The 12,591-nt window shown below is 33.6% G+C and overlaps 1 protein-coding gene and 1 long non-coding RNA gene across 2 annotated transcripts in view; both read left to right on the plus strand.

Annotated features, from left to right (window-relative positions):
* The window catches only part of LOC126739043 (uncharacterized), a 165,074-nt gene that overhangs the window by 14,707 nt on the left and 137,776 nt on the right, over positions 1-12,591 (plus strand). The gene's annotated exons all lie outside the window — the stretch shown is intronic.
* Positions 9,058-10,639, plus strand: LOC126739078 (uncharacterized). The gene is made up of 2 exons (XR_007661544.1): positions 9,058-9,739; positions 10,545-10,639. It is a non-coding gene; the product is annotated as an uncharacterized LOC126739078 (long non-coding RNA).

Consider the following 12,591-nt stretch of genomic DNA (forward strand, 5'->3'; position numbering starts at 1 on the left):
CCCACTAGGCTCAAGCTTAGAACAAACAATGTATAGAGCAGCGGCCCCAAAACCGAGCCCTGGGGTACTCCACAATTGTTTATTGCTATGTCACTTTTGCAAGTATCTACACATACATATTGCTTTCTATTTTCTAGATATGTTCTAATTAAATTAAGCACAGTACCCCTAAATCCCATTTGTTCAAGCTTACTAATTAATATGTTATGACTAACAACATCAAATGCCTTCCGAAGATCGATAAAAATCGCAATTACCATATTTCCTTGATCTAGTTTTTGTGAAATGAAATTGGTTATGTCAAAAGTAGCACTAAGTGTACTACTGTTAGCTAGAAATCCATACTGAAACAAATCATACTTTACAAATCTTTCAATAAAAGAGAGCATTCTTTTTTTTTATTAGTTTTTCTATTATTTTTGAAAATATGCTAAGTAATGAAATAGGTCTATAGTTATTTTTTGAAGATTTTTGCCCCGACTTATAAATTGGATAAATTTTGGAAATTTTCAACTCTTCAGGAAATTCAGTAATAAAAACTTGATTTATTAGTTTAGCCAATATGGGAATTATGTGCTCTTTAACACTAACCAGATCATGCACTGAGACATTGTCATGCCTAGGAGAAGCATTTCTTTAAAGGTGCAACAACGTATCATTAATTTCATTTTCATTTGTTGGACTTAAAAATAGACTTTGGTTATTTACTATTTCGTTAAACACAATACTTCCATTGACATTATTTTTTTCCGTTTCAACTTCCTTAACTATTTCTAAGCCTATTTGAGAAAAATACACATTCAACGAATTTGCAATTTCTACACGGTCTGTAATTAAATTTCCATCAATTTCCAGTTCAGATATAGCTTTATTTGGAGTATTTTACAATTAAAAATACGATCGCTTAATTTTTGTGAAAGATAATAAAAACTTACTTTAGTTTTAAATATCATCAAAATTTTATTAAATCAAATGCTCGAAATGAGAACCACGATTGTCAATACAAGAACGCAATCTTCTTCCCATCGACTGGCGCACACGTTCGAAAATTCCTGGTGTGTTGACATTAGAAGAGTTTACAATCCGGTTTCTCAAATCGTTTTCATCCACAACTGGCGTCGCATAAACAAGCGATTTCAGATATCCCCAAAATCATTTAGATAGTTTCGAGCGACGAGACTAAAATGAGCAGGTGCACCGTCGTGCATAAACCACATGGTATTTTTTGTTGCTAGTAGTACGTCTTCTAATAAATCTGGCAATATTTCTTCTAAAAATTGTCTGTAAGTATCACCTTTCAGCCTAGGAGGGAGAAAGTGCGGTCCGATAAGATGATCACCGATAATTCCGGCCCAAACATTCACGGAAAACTGCTGTTGAAATCCACCTTCTCCAATGGCATGGGGATTTTCAAAGTCCCAAAGATGGTTATTGTGGAAGTTTCTGATGGCTTCCCGTGAAAAACAGGCCTCATCTGTGAAAAAATTTTAGCCGTAAAATTTGGATTCCGGGCAGTTTTTTGAAGAAACCACTGGCAAAACTCTAATCGTGCAGGAAAATTTGTTGGCAACAGTGCTTGCACCAGCTAAATGTGGAATGGATAAAGTAAATTTGTGTGCAAAACTCTTCAAACACTTTTGTGGCTGATGTTAAACTGTAACGATAATCTTCGCGTGCTAGTTGACGGATCGTCTTCCACTGCTTGCAAAATTGCTTCCTCTAGTTGTGGCGTCATTATTACCCTCTGTCTACCAACGCGCTCAGCATGAGCATTGACAGATCCAGTCTCACGCAGACGGGCATGGAGTCTTATGAAAGTTCTTTCTGCTGGAATTGATCTATCGGGAAAACGGGCTTCTGCACCATTTCCATCTGCAAGGCCATAAATGAAATGCATTTGAGCTAATTCGGCGTTATTCATAGTTATCTGCACAGCAAAACACATTCAACTCACAGTACCCAGTACCTGGTAAATGTTAATATAAGATATAGGAATGTTCTTATCGGAGAAATTTTTATACATACCTGCATAAATAAGTAGTATTCCCAATAAAATCAATTTTGAAGCATTTTAGGTTTTTTTTATGGAGGACCGAGACCGAAAAATGCTTTTTAAAATTTATTTCTAAACGAAGCAAGATACGAAAAAAAATTAAGAGACAGAAAAGTTTTATTTTTAGATGCTTTATTTAAAAAAAAATCATACTTACAAAAAATGTACCGGGCGATATTTTTTTTACAAAAAAATCATCCGACTTAGCCCGTGGGCACGCCCCCGAAATTTCTAGGCTAGATTTGAGAATTCCAAAAGGTACCTTATAAAGTGACTCACAAAATATAAAGATGTCAACAAATTCGGTAAATGCGTTTATGAGATATTAATAAAAAATCGATTTAAAAAGAGTTTAACACCCTGTATCTCGAAAACGAAGCATTTCCGGACATATATTTATATGAACTTTTTTACTTAAAATATGACAAGGAATCACCCCTTAAAATTAAAGACATCACTTATGTTACACCCTGTATTGTATATTCGAAGTCAGTCTGAGGTTTTTTAAATAATAGTTAAATTATAAATTTTGAACGTAATTAAGCAAACCATATCAAAGAAAACAAATTACAAGATGAACTCTTAATATATCCCAACTTGTTTTTTCCACCCGTTTGATCGAAATGCTAATGGGTCCTTTGAGTTTTATACCTAGTGAATTATTTTTCTTCCATCAGAAGAAATGGCAGATACGTTGGGAGAGATAAAAAATCATGTCTCCTCCGGTTAGGATGGTGTTTCCGTTAAAATCATTAAAAACTTATCCAGAGGTATAATAAAAACAGTTACTTGCTTGTTATCACTAATTGATAAGCAACGGTCTCTAAGTGTTCACCATAAGCTGCAGTCGCTTCAAAATAAAATGAATTCCATTTTCTCGAAAATTATAATATGTACATACATCCCAATAAACAAATTTTCGTTTTTAAAACGTTTAAAATGACGAAACACCAACATTTAAAAGCGTTAATAATAACGTACAATCAACCCAAAAATGTCGCGCATATAAACGTTGTACGAAACGTGTAAAGTGAAACGTTGAGAATAAGTATACATTGATGATATATTGTAACTATCTTTTGGTTTAAATAAACGTAAAAAAGACGTTTATATTGGATTATAAATAACGTGTAAAATGATCAATAAGAACACGTTTTTCTAACGTAATTTCTATTTTGTAATTATTCCTAAAAAAAAATGTGTGATGATGACTATACATATACATAATATATACACGACACGTAGATACTGATGGTAATACTTTTGATAAAAAAAAAACATATGACAGTAGTTAGTATAATATATAACTTATCAGAAATGGTAATGGTGGTCTTTTGAAGCGTAGGTATACAAAAAGAATATAATGATTTAAACTTTAGACACCTACCCATAAATGAAAATAAAAATAATATAATTTTTACTTTATATTCTGTTAACTAGTGTATTTTATTGGATTTGAATTTTAGAAATTAATATAGTGTTAGTGTTAAAAAATCAACTTCTGAAATCTTAAGATTGGAGGGGTAGTGGTAAGATGAAATTAAAAACATTAGTTTTAATTTTGTTAACAAAAACTTTATTTAAAAATCAAAAATATTAACATTCTTTAAATAAGTCGCAACTAAACCAATTTATACCAAAAGAAATGGTAAATATTTTATAGTATATCTACACAAACGTAAACATTAATCTAAGAATAAAAAAATATTAACATTACTCAAATTAAGTTCAACTGAAATAATGTTTAACAAAAAACTGTTAGAGTAAAGTATTCTTACACAAACGTATTTTATATTATAAAATATTTAATTTTTCTGGAAGGAAGCAAAATTTGGATGCCTATACCTATATAAAAAACATTGTTTACAACATAAAATCCAATAGAAATATTATACAGGGTATCCCATTTAAAATAATATATTTTGATATGCCTGCCGACCAGATGAGACCCTGTAAATTCAAAAATAAGATCGAGATCACTTTTGTGTATTTTTTAGTCTTAGAATTAAATCTACTTTCCGCTCCCAAAATTTAGATTAAGAGGTGTAAAATCTCTCTATTGACTAATTTTGGTATGCACTAATAATAACTTACCTTTATTGGCAAACGAAGAACTGCTAGTAGAAACACAATAATTGCACAAATAATACAAACTCCAGAAAATATAATATGAACAAAACACTCACCCTGTGTCGTTTCTTTGACGATTTGCTTACTTATAGTTATGATGCAATGCGTCAGCATCGTAAACATCCTCTTTACCCAAATTTTCTTAGACCAATCAAAGCGAAGGGTTTATGTTTGTAAAGCGTAGTGTTTTATATACGTGTAAAAGATGTTTAATTTTGTCGTTATTTAAACGCATTAAAAAAACGTTATTATAACAGTAATAATATAATACCCATGGTCATTTCGATACAATGCAAATAATTTCTACTAAAGTTTTGTTTTGTTTATATCTTTTTAGGAAAATATCTATTTTTTAAATTTTTTTCGACAATTTGTTATTAATGGATAGTAAAAATTTTCTTTATTCCAATTTTCTAGAGTATCTGTTTTTAAAGCGTAGTTTTTTTTATTCGTGTTAAAGACGTTTAATTTGGTTGTTATTTAAACTGATGAAATAAGGTTATTTTTTAGTGTCTTTTATACATGTAAAAGACATTTAAATTGGCTGTTATTTAAACCAATAAAATAACGTTATTTTAACAGTATATAATATCCATGGTTATTCAGTTAGGTTACAATGCAAATAAATACTCTTTCATTCGTTTGTTTACAAATTTTTAAGCAAATAAAATAATTTTTTAGATTTTTTTAATATTCATTTAAAACTTATACAATTATTGCACTTAAAGAATGTTCAGCTTTGCAGGCAGCTTAGAGTTTAAAGTAGAATTGATAGGTAATATATATGAGTTAGCATTATTAACATCTTTATTAACACATTTTTTTCGTCGAACTTTATCTACATATTATTTAAACGCAATTTATAGTCACCAAAAAAGAAGAAACATAAGTACCAAGATAATATAATGAATTTCCTATTTTATAATAATGTTTATAGAATAAATAATATCTCAATTAATAAAATTCTTTAACGTTTAAAAAACATTTAAGATGATAGAAGAAATAAAGTTATAAAAATCTGTTATTAAAACGTTATAAAAATATTAAATTTTATTTTGGTGTGTATTCAACGCCCTTTTAACGTTAACTTATACCGTTTTATTTTACACCAAAATTCAATGGTTAAACTTTCAACCTAAAATGTCCTAACACCAATTATCAACGTATGACACGTTGAAAAAATGTTAAATAAACGTGTATGTGTTTACTGGGATATATCGATTGATTTTACTTAAGATTCTATTCTCTTTAATTTTTTTGTACGTACACATAAGACTTAGTTTAAGTAATTCCACGCACGGATTTACATATGACACCGACATTTGTCACGCCTCTATGCATTTTTCATTTCCTTTAATACAACTTGGGTGAATAACATTATCTTTCTACACAAACTTTATTGTATCGCTTGTGCCAGTGACCTACTGAGGCAAACCCGGTATATTCCCATGCGCATACCATCTATATGATGTTTATAATTAAAAGTGGTATTATGTTTTACTGGTGATATGCTGAATTTATCTTTAGAAGCTTTCGCCTGAATGGCCTGCATTTTCTTGTAATGTTGATATACAAACCTATTTTTTTATTTGATTTTTTTCATTGAAGGTGTTGGAGAAGTGAATATTTTTAGGTTTCATTAGCGTAATAGTTTTCAGTTTTCTTGTTTAATTAAATAGACGTGTTACCACCCTTTAATTTATTTATTTTGGCCGAAATTTATAGTTTTATAAAAAAATTGGTTGAGAAGGCAACAATAGAAATCAGATGGTCAAAAACGCCACTTGTATCTGCCATTTGGTTCAATGGTAAATAGTGCTTTTTTTGAAAAGTTAATAGTAAATGTATTTACTTTTTTCAATATATCATCAAAAATAGTGAGTTTTAATTTGTGAAACTTGGCAGCCTTTATACAGGGTGATTTTCAACCTATGCGCATACACTTGGGAAATGATAGATGAAGATCAATAATGAATAATAATGAGAAAAAAATGTAGTAAAATATTTTTGGTTTCCGAAATAAAGTTAAACAAATGTCAACAGAACGTGTATCAGACGTACTTTTTTAGTTTATTAATAACTGATAGTAAACAAGCCATAATGTTTGGAATTTGTTGTTTGGAATCTTTAGCAGTACTTAGTTTGTTGGTGGCTGTAATCGTTTTTGATCGTTATTTTCACACGAACAAAATAAAAGCGTCAAATGTAATGGCGCACATTTTTACAAACGAAGAACTTGTCGACATGGTTTTGGTTTACGGAGAAACGCATCAGAATGCAGAAGCAGCAGCTGATCTGTATGCCCAAAGATTTCCCCGAAGATATCACCCGAGACGTGGGGCTTTCTTATGTGTTATTCAGCGGGGTAGAGAAACTGGCAATTTGCGGCCGCGGCCTGGACAAGATGGAGGAGCTATTAGACCTAGGCACATTCTAAATCTGGAGGAGGATATTTTTCACTAGGACAATTGCGGCGCGTTTTGGAATATCGCAAGAACATAGGAAAACCCATATAAATTTTAAGGAGGTCAATTATTGGCTTCCCTGTACATTAAAAAAAAATGTAAGATAACTTTTTGAAGAGACCAATCTAGCAAACCCTTGTGCAAAGTTTCAAAAAATTTTAATAAGCGAATCTTGAATCATTCAACTAAATGTAATTGCAAAGAAAGAAGAAAGAAAGAAAGAAAATGTGTTATATTACGTAAGAATAATCTTGTGTACAAGCATCCTACAAGCTAAGAAAACAAAGCAAAAATACAATTTCAAAAATTGACAAAACAATGAACAAAATTAAACACAAGAAGACAAAACTTTTTGAATATACTTAAATTAAAGATAACTAAATAAAACAATCAATTACCGAATACAGGTAAATTTGTTGACAAAACTAGATAAAAAAAACTTTCCAACATGTCCAAGGTTAAAACCTATCATTAAAAAAGTCATCCAGGTTATAATATGCCTTAGCCAATAAAAGCGTCTTTAATTCTCTTTTAAATTTCTTAACATCCGATATATGTCTAACACATAGAGGAACATGATTGTAAATTTTTTTACTTATGTAAATTAATGAGTTTTTGGTAAGGGAAGACGTAGGAATAGGTAGGGGAACATCATTTACACGACGAGTCAAATGGCCAGTGTCAGAGGGTAGTTTGGGAATTTTGTGAATAAGAGCAGCTGTTTCTAAGATAAAGAGTGAAAAAAGAGTTAGGATTTTTTCAGAAATGAAGAGGGGTTTGCAACAATCTCTTAACTTAGCAGAACACAGGTATCTAACTGCTTTTTTTTGAATAACAAAGACAATGTTAAGTAGCCCCTTATTGGTTAAACCCCAAAAAGGCAAGCCATACCGAATATGAGATTCAATAAGTGAAAAGTACACTGAACGTGCAACCACCCCTTCCAGCTCTTGTTTTGCCATTCTTACTGCAAAACATCCAGAAGATAATTTCCCAGCTAAATGTAAAATATGATCTTCAAACGGAAGGCGACCATCAATGGTAATTCCTAGGAACTTGCAGCACTCTTTATTCTGCAAGAGGGAATTTTCGTCAAACATCAGACCCTGAACATTGCACTTAAACCCTATAATAGACGTCTTTCTTACATTAAACACCAGCCTGTTGGAAGCATACCACCCTGATAAAATCTGAAGGTCTTCAAGGATACAAGTCTTAATATAATCAGAATTTTTATGGCTCCATAGTATGGTGGTATCATCAGCAAACTGAACCACCTTGCCCTGCAGTTTCAATGAACTCAAGTCATCCACATATAGTAAAAATAACAGTGGTCCCAACACTGAACCCTGGGGAACGCCGCATTTCAGGGATCTAGAAGCAGACAAACGCCCAGACACTGTAACCTTCTGAGTACGATTTGATAGATAGGATTCAAGCCATCGCAACGCTACGCCCCTAAAACCATATTTATCGAGCTTAGATAACGGTATTCCATGATCCACACAGTCAAATGCTTTGGATAGATCACAAAACACTGCCGCCGATGACTCTCCAGAATTCAAGGACACATAGACGCTCTCCAAAAAGTTAAAAACAGCATGATGAGTCCCTTTACCGGCTTGAAATCCAAACTGATTTGCAGACAAAATGCCATTATGATGTAAAAAGGACAAAATTCTGCTTTTTGCAAGTTTTTCAACTATCTTAGAGAGGGTAGACAAAATAGAAATGGGACGGAAATTACAAGGCTGATCCAAATCTCCACCCTTATGAAGAGGGATAACCACTGCCTCTTTTAAACATGAAGGAAAAATGCCAATATGTAAAGAATTGTTTATGGCAGAAACTAAAGCATTTAAGGCTGAATCAGGCAAAAAGAGTAACAACCTCGAAGATATCCCATCAGCTCCAGATGATTTATGGTTTTTTAGGCGTTTGATTTCATTTTCTACTTCGGTAAGATTGACAGGATGAAAGAAAAATGAATGCTCAACCGACACTTGTTGAAGATAGTGTATGGGATCAATGTTACTACGAATGCCCTTGAGCAATATATTAGGTCTATCACAATTTTCGGTTTAAATTGGCAAACTTTCGGTTTTCGACAATCACGAGAGTCATCTAATGATAGAATAAATCTAGCCAAGGAAAATGGAGTGATCATTTTGACCTTACCGCCACATTCTTCCAACAAGCTGCAACTATTAGATGTCTCGGTTATTGCACTGTTTCTCGCACAATGCCTAAATGTGGGTTCCAGGGTTATGATTATTAGCCTTTATTAGGGCACGCAAAGAAAACGCAGCTTTATATCGTTAAACCCAGCTTTAGTATTGAAAAATAAATCAATGTCATAATTGACAACTAATTTAATCTATAACCTCAATTCAAAAAAATAAATACAAAGACAGTAATGCTCTAATACTTAAGTTATAATTATGAAATTTAAAATTATGAGAAAGAAAATAAAGTAAAATTTAGCACTTAATACTTATTCAATTGTACATCTGATAATACCTCGCATATACGTATATACTCAGTTCCCAATTTCAAATCAAATCAGTGATGGTGGTTATATAAACAATTTTGCTAAATTAAATTTAAAATCTGTGATCATTTCTACATATTAATTAAAAAAAAAATAATCTATAAATTGCGACGAACCGATAAATCAATACCTGGAGAAACCAAGCCAAAAAGAAAAAGGGGCTACCTGAAATTCTGAGTCTCTCCGACTGGTAGCAGGGCCCACCTGATCTGAATGGGGCTCCTTTGTTGGCAGCTATACGTTTGGGTCAAAAAAGGCAGCAGCAGATCGACCAGTTAGGATGCTTCCAGAATGTCTAGCAGGTAGTGGAGGGCAATCGGTATTAGGTGTAGCCGATTGGAAGGAATGCAGGTTCCGGAGGTGATGATCCAAGCGACTTGATGTGGTAACACGTGGAGTAGCAAGTGAGGTGGAAGCAGTAACAATAAAAATGCAGCAAAAGCAGAAGCAGAGGCTAAGCAGAAGGTACAGGAAGGCCTAAAAATGGGGACCACACATGAGGTTCGACATGGCTGTCAATTTTATGGCATTTTTGTGTGGGTAAGTAAGTTAAATTTTATAAAATTGCTCTCTAAAAAGTTGGATGCATTGATGTTCTTTTGAGTTAAACCGAAAAGCATGCAAATAAGAAATTAATTAGATGAAAAAAATAGGAAAATGACTTAGGCATGTAACATGTGCTAACTTACCGAAGATGGAATGTGGCCTTTTCTGGGGTTTATTTAACACAACAAAAACAAGGAGCCCTATAAACTCTTAGGCCTACTTAGAAAATCAGCAATTAAGCTATCCTAGCACATACTAGTAACTACAAAAAAAATTAGGCTAAGATAGGGTCTACCTTTTCACATCCGCATTAAGCGAAACTATCTGTCATACTCTAGAACCAGATAAAGAATGAATATATTAAAAATAGGATTGTCAGTTCCCTCCAAATTTTAAGGAATGCATTTATCTGTCAAGTACCTAGGTGTTGACATGCTGGGTTTAACTACTGGGTACTATCTGGTACCAACATTGGTTTAAGTAATTTGCAACTATGGAGCAATCTATAACTTGAGGCCATGGTTTAGCAACAATAATTTACAAAAAAAAAAACTGACAGACCAGATTGACATTAACATTCTTATCACTATTGATCCTTATGATTTGAACAAAATAAACAATTAGTTAATAAGTGCTCAGTATTCATTAAAATCTAAAATAGGCCAAATTGACCTGCAAGGTAAAATCAATGCAAAATCAATGGCAGTTGCTAATTCTATTCAATCAACAAAACAATGAAACAATATCCCATATTATTATTTACTTTCCTCATCCAATAATGGTTTTCCTTGCGTTTCAGATCGGGTATGTTAGGAGGGACCATCTTAACGGTATCATATCTGTGTAGTATGTATATTTATGTATGATTTTTAAATAAATTATTTTATGAAACTATGGTTGCGATTTACTTTATCTTGGTAAAAAAATTAATAAATCAATTAATATATCTGTTGGAGATTAAACCTGTAACACACCCCTCCTTTCTGAAAAGGAAGTTTACCTGAAACTTGCAATGGAAATTCAATCCCTAATAAAGAAAAACTAATCTAACTAAATAACTAATAAAAGAAATCCTAACTTGAAAATACTTAATATAATACAACATTATAAGAACCCTCAAAATAACTACAAAGAAACGAATCTATTATAATAATTAATTTACGCTGACTTATAACTTAGATACTAACATTAGATTTGATCTTGAACGTTATTATCAGGTGGATGTGCCTTTAAATCTTTAGCATGCCAAACTCCACGACAGCGGCCTGTCAAGTCCGAAACTTCGTAGGACCATGGAGAGAGTATTTTGCTGATCTTGTAGGGCCCAAGATATTTAGGCGCGAACTTTGAAGTAAAGTTTTTGGCAGCATTAGAGATAACATAATTTCTCTGCCATACCTCCTGACCAAGTTGAAAACGCTCATCGCGATGCCGTAAGTTATAACGCCTACTACGTTGCTCGCAAGCCCTTTTCAGTCTTTTCTGAACATCGACAAATACCTTTTCCAATGTTTTCGATCGCAAAGTTGGATCGGAATCATTAGGGTTAGATGGAGAAATTAAAGTCGGGGTGGGACACAGAAATCGAAGTTCTCTACCAAAAATTACAAAGTTTGGGGTTAGACCCGTAACTTCGTGTCTTGCTGATCGGATTGCACAACCTGCCTTAGCCAAAATTAGATCCCACGTCCTATGATCCTCATCAACATAGCTTGAGATTATGGTTTTTAGAACACGGTGGACACGCTCTACAGGGTTAGCCTGCGGGTGGTAATTAGCACTATAACGTATTTGGATACCATACTCTTGCATTTTATTTTGGAAAGCCCCACTACGAAACTGAGGTCCATTGTCGGCAATGATTCTATCAGGGATTCCGTAAACCAAAAGTACATGGTCCTCGAGCCATTTTAATATACTGCTGGCGGTAGCCACTCGTAAAGGAAAGAAGAGAGGATACTTACTGAACAAATCATATACTGACAATACGAAGGAATATCCAGAACGAGAACGAGGCAAGGGACCCACAAGGTCTACACTGAGGATTTGCCAAGGTCTAGTCAAGGTTGGTTGTGGACTAAGAAGGTGGCCAGAAGAGACTTTTTGAAAAGGTTTAGTCCTTAAGCAAGTGTGACATCGGGCAATATACATTGGGTACACGGGCAATATACATGGCGCACACTTCATATTTGGCCAGTAATATTTCTGTGAAATACGGGAAAGAGTCTTAAACACTCCAAGATGACCACAGGTGGGAGGATCGTGATGTGCCTTTATGACATCAGATCGTTGATTTCGTGGTACAATCTGCAACCAAGCATCGTCAGGATTATCTAAAGCGGGGTATTTTGACTTAGTGCGCTTATAGAGCTTATTATTAGAAATCCACCATAGTGGGTACTTAGATGGTTGCTCTCTAACGCGTTTTAGCATGCGGGAATACCACTTGTCGATCAGGAAAGAAGAATCGTTCGTTGACATGTCATTCAGAGGTGCTACCTCATCTACCACTGGTACCGAACGAGATAATGCATCGAGGACGATGTTGTCTTTACCCTTACGATGAACTATGTCAAAATCGTACTGTTGTAGCCTTACAGCCCATCGAGCAATGCGACCAACAGGATCTTTGATTGAATTAAGCCACTTCAGACTATAGTGGTCAGTTACCACTGTAAAATGGCTACCTTCCACATATGGTCTGAGTTTTTCGATGGCGAAAATGACAGCCAAACATTCCTTTTCTGTTGTGCTATACCGACGCTCGTTCTTGGTAAGAGACCTACTCAGGAAACAAATAGCGTGCTCTTCGTCACCTTGAACCTGATAAAGGACAGCTCCAAGTC

This window comes from Anthonomus grandis, chromosome 8 (assembly GCF_022605725.1).
Source record: "Anthonomus grandis grandis chromosome 8, icAntGran1.3, whole genome shotgun sequence".
NCBI lineage: Eukaryota > Metazoa > Arthropoda > Insecta > Coleoptera > Curculionidae > Anthonomus > Anthonomus grandis.